Source organism: Triticum dicoccoides, chromosome 2A, assembly GCF_002162155.2.
Source record: "Triticum dicoccoides isolate Atlit2015 ecotype Zavitan chromosome 2A, WEW_v2.0, whole genome shotgun sequence".
NCBI lineage: Eukaryota > Viridiplantae > Streptophyta > Magnoliopsida > Poales > Poaceae > Triticum > Triticum dicoccoides.
In genome coordinates this window covers 66,561,852-66,569,292 of record NC_041382.1, presented here as the reverse complement: position 1 = coordinate 66,569,292, position 7,441 = coordinate 66,561,852, and positions in this window count along the sequence as shown.

Genomic DNA, 7,441 nt, shown 5'->3' with positions numbered 1-7,441 from the left:
TCCCACTCCGGGGCTTAGCTGCAGTCCAGTGCTCGCCTAAGTTCTCCCACTCAGAGGCTTAGCTGTGGTCCAGTACTCGCCTAAGTTTGTAAAATCCTATCGAGTGGAGAGCAGCCCTCCCACTCGGGGGGCTTAGCTGCAGTCCAGCGCTCGCCTAAGTTCTCCCACTCGGAGGCTTAGCTGTAGTCCAGTACTCGCCTAAGTTTAAAAAATCCTACCAAGTGGAGAGCAATCCTCCCACTCAGAGGCTTAGCTGCAGTCCAGTACTCGCCTAAGTTAAAAACATATCCCTATCTGCAAGGACGACGAGGTGCAGGTCGACTGCAACCTTCTCCTTCGGAGCTACGGCACAAGTACAACGTGCGCTTCATCCTTATCTGCAAGGATGAGGAGGTGCAGGTCGACTGCAACCTTCTCCTTCGGAGCTACGGCACAAGTACAACGTGCGCTTCATCCCTATCCGCAAGGATGACGAGGTGCAGGTCGACTGCAACCTTCTCCTTCGGAGCTACGCCACAAGTACAACGTGTGCTCCATCCCTATCCACAAGGACGACGAGGTGCAGGTCGACTGCAACCTCCTCCTTCGGGACTACACCACAAGTACAATGTGCGCTCCATCCTTATCCGCAAGGGCGATGAAGCGCAGGTCGACTGGAGTTACCATCTCAGAGCTGCGTCTCCAGCGCAAAGACTATTCCGAGCAGAGAACAAAGTCCACTTGAAGGCAAGACGCAAGCATATTCGGAAATAAACCAAATTCGGATAAGCCCTAAAGTTCCAAGTAGCAAACCAAAAGTATTCGAGCATCAAGCCCGAAGGAGTTTAACGGTTATAGCAACCACTCGGCATTCCGAGGCAAATTTAAAGCAGATTCAAGTGTCATAAGTTTGTTCACTCGGTAGGAGGAGGGCTGGCAGGCACGACGAATTCGTCCAGATCGATCCCATCCGCAATCTGAGTAGCAGCAGCGATGAAAGTCTCCATGAAGGACTAGAAGTCATGCCTTTTGGTGTTAGCGACCTTGATCGCCGCCAGCTTGTCTTCACGAGCTTCCTTGCAATGGACTCGCACCAAGGACAGCGCCACATCAGCACCACACCGAGCGGAGGACTTCTTCCATTCCTGCACTCGGTCAGGGATCTCGTTGAGTCCGGCCATCAAGGATTCCAGGTCATTTTGAAGAGTCGCCCTTGGCCAGAGCAATGTGTCGACTCGTGAGACTGCTTCCTTCAGGCGCGCGAGATAGGTTGTGACGCCGGCGACACGAGACTCCAGTTGGAGCACATTCATTGCAGTTTCGTCACAAACTGGAGAAGCGATAGGGTCCAAACCCGTCTCGATCTTTCCAGTTTCCTCGTCAAAATCTTGGCAGAATTCTGCAGTCAAAAATTAGTGAGTCGACTGAACAGGATTCATTCGCGAATGTCAACACAGTCGGTTTAAAGGGAGTACCTTCCAGCATGAGATAGAGCTTCTTAGCAAGAGTCCTCAGATAAGCTTCCGTTTCATTCCTCTTGTGGACCGCAGACTCCAGCTTTTCATTCAGGGTAATTTTGTCCTTCTTCAAATGACTCACCTCTCGGTTAGACTCGTTGAGACAAGACTTCAGCTTGGTCATCTCCCCTTCCAGTGCTTCGACTGAAGCCAGTTTCTGGTCTGCAAGGGCAGTTTTATCATGGGCTTCTTTCTGTGCAGCGGCGAGGTCCGAGTCCTTCTTCTCCAGAGCCAACTTCATTTTCTCTGCAAAATAAGCATTCAGATCAGACAAGAGCTCGAAGAAATGTTTAAAAAAAACAGTTGACAGGCAGTTACCTTCCACACCAGCAGCTTCGTCTTGAGCTTTCTTCAGATTTTGCTGGGCCAACTCCAAGCTGAGGTTGAGTTGCCTCTGCTTCTCCTTAAGTTCAGCAAACTTGGAAATGAGAGTACAAGACTTCTGCAGAAGGCAAAAGACGTGTCAATCGACAAGATCAAAGGTCGTTCGCTTCCGAGTGGATAAAACTTAAAAGAAGTTCGCTTAGACCCCAGCCGACTGCACACATTCGACTGCGGTCTCGAGGGCTACACCCAGCGGGTGCACTTGGCGTGCCTCCGCTGATTAAAACCCAACTCGACCGGTCCGCCCGGGTCAACTCAAAAAAAGATTGCGGATGGAAGAAAAGAAAGGAAGGTAGAGCTCAGACCCCAGTTGACTGCCAGCAGTCGACTGCGGTCTCGGGGACTACACCCAGTGGGTACCCTTAGCGTGCCCCCACCGGTTCAGATCCTACTCGACCGGTCCGCCCGAGTCGAGTGGAAGAAAAGAAAGGAAGGTAGAACTCAGACCCCATTCGACTGCCAGCAGTCGACTGCGGTCTCGGGGACTACACCCAGTGGGTGCACTTAGCGTGCCCCCACCGGTTCACATCCTACTCGCCCAGACCAAGTGGAATAACGCAACTACCAAAGACAACAAAACACCCAGTGGGTGCACTGATTCAACACAAACAACAGGAGATTGTATAGAAGAAATTTTTTTGGATAGCATATCCTGATAGAACAAGGGCAGTCAAAAAGTCTACTTACCTGGAGATTGGCCCGGAGAGCAGCGCTGGTGTCGTAGGCTCATGCACCGTCTTCATCCGCTCCATCATCACGTCAGCCTATCGGATGGCTTCCGCAGCCGCTTCCGACTGGTTGTCCGGAATGGGATAGCTGGTGAAGAAGAGAGCAGACGACCCAGGTGCAGCAGCTTGGACCTCCGAGGTGTGAGATGGGACGACTGAAGGAATCACCGGTATAGTCGACGGTGCGGGGCGCTCACTCGACAAGGGTACAACGAAGGTTACAGAGGCCCCGCCTGCGTCTTCAGATTGATAGACAGTTGGTGTTGTCGTTGGTCCCTGCTGAGACGCCTTACCAGCCGTCGCCTTTTTATTCTTCCTGGGCCTAGGAGCCACATCTTCATCGTCATCTGGGAGATCGATGACGTTGGGCGGAGCTGCGGAGAAGATCAGTCGACTCTAAAGTAAACCGCTAGAATTCAATCGACCGAGTAGTCAAGAGCAAGATCATAAGAGTTTTTACCTGGGTTGAAGGTGACCGCATCTTCCATCTCCTCGTCTCGGTACTGGAGAGAAGAGGTTCCTGATGTAGGAGCACTGCAAAGACCCGCACCCAGTCACTTACATTCTGTTGCTCGAGTCGACGAAAAGAATAGGTCAGATGATTACCCGGAGATGGTAGGGATGGTCACTTTGATCCTGGGCAGAGCTTTTGGTAGTTTGGAGGAGGTGGCTTTCAGTGCTTTTGGCGCTGGAGGCGGCACAACCTTGGGCTGCTTCAGAGCCTTCTCAATCGGCACTGGGGAAGACTTCTTGGGGCGCTTTAAAGACTGCCCAATCGGCGCAGTCACCAGGTCCGGAGTGCTCGCCGGGTCGTGAGCGTTTTTAGATCTCCTCTCCCTGCGGGGAGGCGAGTCGACCTCTTCATCATCAATCGATTCGTCGCTCTCCTCATCCTCCTCGGCATCCGAGTGCCACTCGCCGCTCTCGCCCCCGCTCGCTCCTTCCTCGACGTCTTACTCCTGCACTCTATTGGGCATCGAGTACATGTCAATGAGGGCCTGGAAAGACAACAATCAAAAGAAATTCAGTCGACCATCAACAAGGTGTCACACAGTGAATCGGAAAGATACTTGGTAAAACAGAATCATACCTGCTCCGGCTGGCGCGAGTGGTCGAATGGAATCACCCTCCTAGACCCCCGGGGGTTGTCTTTGTTGCTGGTGATTCCCATCAGCCACTTCTCCAAGATGTCCTCGCTGACGTGCTCCTGGTGGATCCGAGTGGAGTCCTCGAGTCCAGAGTACATCCACATCGGATGATCACGGGTCTGAAGCGGTTGGATGCGTCGACCGAGAAAGACCTCCAGCAGGTCCATCCTAGTCACCCCGTCACGGACGAGTTGGACGACCCGCTCGACCAGCACCTTGACCTGCGCCTTCTCTTCTGGGACCACCTTCAGGGAGGAGGGCTTCTCCACTCGAGCCAGAGAAAAGGGAGGAAGTCCAGTCGACTGACCCGGGGTCGGCTGGTCCTTACAGTAAAACCAAGTCGACTGCCAGCCCCGGACTGAGTCGGGAAGGATCATTGCTGGGAAGGTGCTCTTGTTCCTCATCTGGATCCCCAGGCCCCCGCACATCTGGATCACGTGCGTCCTTTCATCACTCGGATTGGCCTTTTTTACCGACTGGGAACGGCAGGTGAAGATGTATTTGAAAAGACCCCAGTGCGGTCGACAGCCCAAGAAATTTTCACACATTGACATGAAAGCAGCCAGATAGACTATGGTGTTTGGAGTGAAGTGGTGGAGCTGAACCCCAAAGAAGTTCAAAAAGCCCCAAAAGAAAGGATGGGGAGGCAAAGAAAATCCGCGATCGACGTGGGTGGCGAGGAGAACGCACTCACCCTCCCTTGGCTGTGGCTCGGTCTCGTTCCCTGGGAGCCGCGCCGATTTGTGGGGGATCAGTCCCCCCTCCACCAGGTCGCCGAGGTCGTCCTGGCTGATCGTCGAGCAGATCCAGTCGCCCTAGATCCAGCACGGCAACAGGTCGGATCTCGACGAGGATCCGCCCCGGCTGGTCCGCTTTCCCTTCGCCTTCGCGGTCGCCTTCTTCGCGCGCTCCAGCGCCACCGTCTTCTCATTTCCCATGGCGGCAGATCGAGTTCGAGCGAGGGTTCAGCGACGAGAGCAGAAGCAAGCGTGGCGGAGAGGTCGAAGGAAGAAGAAAAGCGAATGGGAGCACACGGGGCAGAGACCCAGTCCGGTGCCTTTTATAAGGTCATTCCCCGAGTGACTGACTGGTAGGCCCAGACGATCTAAACAAATCCCACAACAGTCACGCGCGCAATACGTGGCGAAAAGGTGGCGCAGAGATCGAGGCGACCTGCCTAATCCGTCTCGATTACCACGGCCTCGCCCGTCCGGCGCGCTTCCAAAAATTCGAATCCCGCGAAATCCGCGGAGAGCAGAGCAACTTGTTAGACTAAAATCGTCCTCTACATTATCATTCGGAGTTCTGCCGTGAAAATTCACTCGGCAAAAACCAAGAATGGACCAAGGCGACTGAAAAAGAAGTTGACGTTGTCTCCTCAGTTCATGGCTCCAGAATAAGTTATACTCACCACATGAAGAATGAACCAGAAGTGTTCTCAACTCCTTCCCCACTCAAACCCTGATCCATTCGGGGGCTAATGACGAAGCTATGTACCTAGGGTAGGGTCATGGATCTGTCCAAGATACCCTCCCCAAGGACATCTCTAAAAGAATCAAAAGCAGTCAAAGAGAGATCATCATCCACTCGACCATGAAGCTATGTTTCACTCGACAGCCTTGAAGACACTCGACCATGCGAACAACCAGTCGACCACCAGAAGATGTGAAGCCACTCACTCCGCAACGGTCGGGATTTAAGTCATAGCTTTAATAGTAATTTATAGCACTTTACTCCGGACATTACCAGTAACGCTCCTCCTTTATGAACATTGAACTCTGTGTAACGGAGGGGAGCTGGGGTCCTGGCGCACTCTATATAAGCCACCCCTTTCCTCTGGCACAAGCGTTCGCACCTTTTGTAATTCACACACATATATCCAGTCGACCGCCTCCGGGCTCCGAGACGTAGGGCTGTTACTTCCTCCGAGAAGGGTCTGAACTCGTAAAACTCGCGTGTACAACTCCTCCATAGCTAGGATCTTGCCTCTACATTCCTACCCCCCTATTGTACTGTCGGGCTTAGAACCACGACAGGTGTCGCAAGCTTACTCAAAACAGAAGGTGAATCAAGTGCGGAGCTAGATGGCAGTTCCTTACCTCCCCTCGTAGTTGAGGAATAGATCTTGGTTTTTGGATCTCTCAAGTTCTTCATAATGATAAGCAGATATATATCAGTCTTGATAACCCGCAAGTATAGGGGATCGCAACAGTTTTCGAGGGTAAAGTATTCAACCCAAATTTATTGATTCGACACAAGGGGAGCCAAAGAATACTCTCAAGTATTAGCAGCTGAGTTGTCAATTCAACCACACCTGGAAACTTAATATCTGCAGCAAAATATTTAGTAGCAAAGTAATATGATAATAGTGGTAACAGTAATAAAAAGTAACAGTAGTAAAAGTAATGTTTTTGGTATTTTTTAGTGATGATAGCAATAGCAACGGAAAAGTAAATAAGCGAAGAACAATATATGGAAAGCTCGTAGGCAATGGATCGATGATGGAGAATTATACCGGATGCGATTCATCATGTAACAGTCATAACCTAGGGTGACACAGAACTAGCTCCAGTTCATTGATATAATGTAGGCATGTATTCCGAATATAGTCATACGTGCTTATGGAAAAGAACTTGCATGACATCTTTTGTCCTACCCTCTCATGATAGCGGGGTCCTTACGGAAACTAAGAGATATTAAGGCCTCCTTTTAATAGAGAGCCGGAACAAAGCATTAACACATAGTGAATACATGAACTCCTCAAACTACGGTCATCACCAGTAAGTATCCCGATTATTGTCACTTCAGGGTTAACGGATCATAACACATAATAGGTGACTATAGACTTGCAAGATAGGATCAAGAACTCTCATATATTAATGAAAACATAATAGGTTCAGATATGAAATCATGGCACTCGGGCCCTAGTGACAATCATTAAGCATAGCAAAGTCATAGCAACATCAATCTCAGAACATAATGGACAATAGGGATCAAACCTTAACAAAACTAACTCGATTACATAATAGATCCCATCCAACCCATCACCGTCCAGCAAGCCTACGGTGGAATTACTCACGCACGGCGGTGAGCATCATGAAATTGGTGATGGAGGATGGTTGATGATGACGATGGCGACAGATTCCCCTCTCCGGAGCCTCGAACGGACTCCAGATCAGCCCTACCGAGAGGTTTTAGGGCTTGGCAGTGGCTCCGTATCGTAAAACGCGATGATTTCTTCTCTCTGATTTTTTTTCTCCCTGAAACTCAATATATGGAGGTGGAGTTGGAGTCGGAGAGGCAACATGGGGCCCACGAGGTAGGGGGGAGCGCCCTAGGGGGGCAGGCGCGCCTCCCACCCTCGTGGCAAGGTGGTGGGCCCCCTGGCCTTCATCTTTGGCAGGTATTTTTCTTATTTTCTGAAAAGTGGCTTCGTGAAGTTTCAGGTCATTCCGAGAACGTTTGCTCCTGCACATAAATAACACCATGGTAATTGTGCTGAAAACAGTGTCAGTCCAGGTTAGTTCCATTCAAATCTGCAAGTTAGAGTCCAAAATAAGGGCAAAAGTATTTAGAAAAGTAGATACGTTGGAGACGTATCAGTTAGTTGCGGGATAATGCATTACGGAACGAGTAAAAAGACTTGCCAGTAACATCAATATCACCGTCACCACGCCGTCGTGCT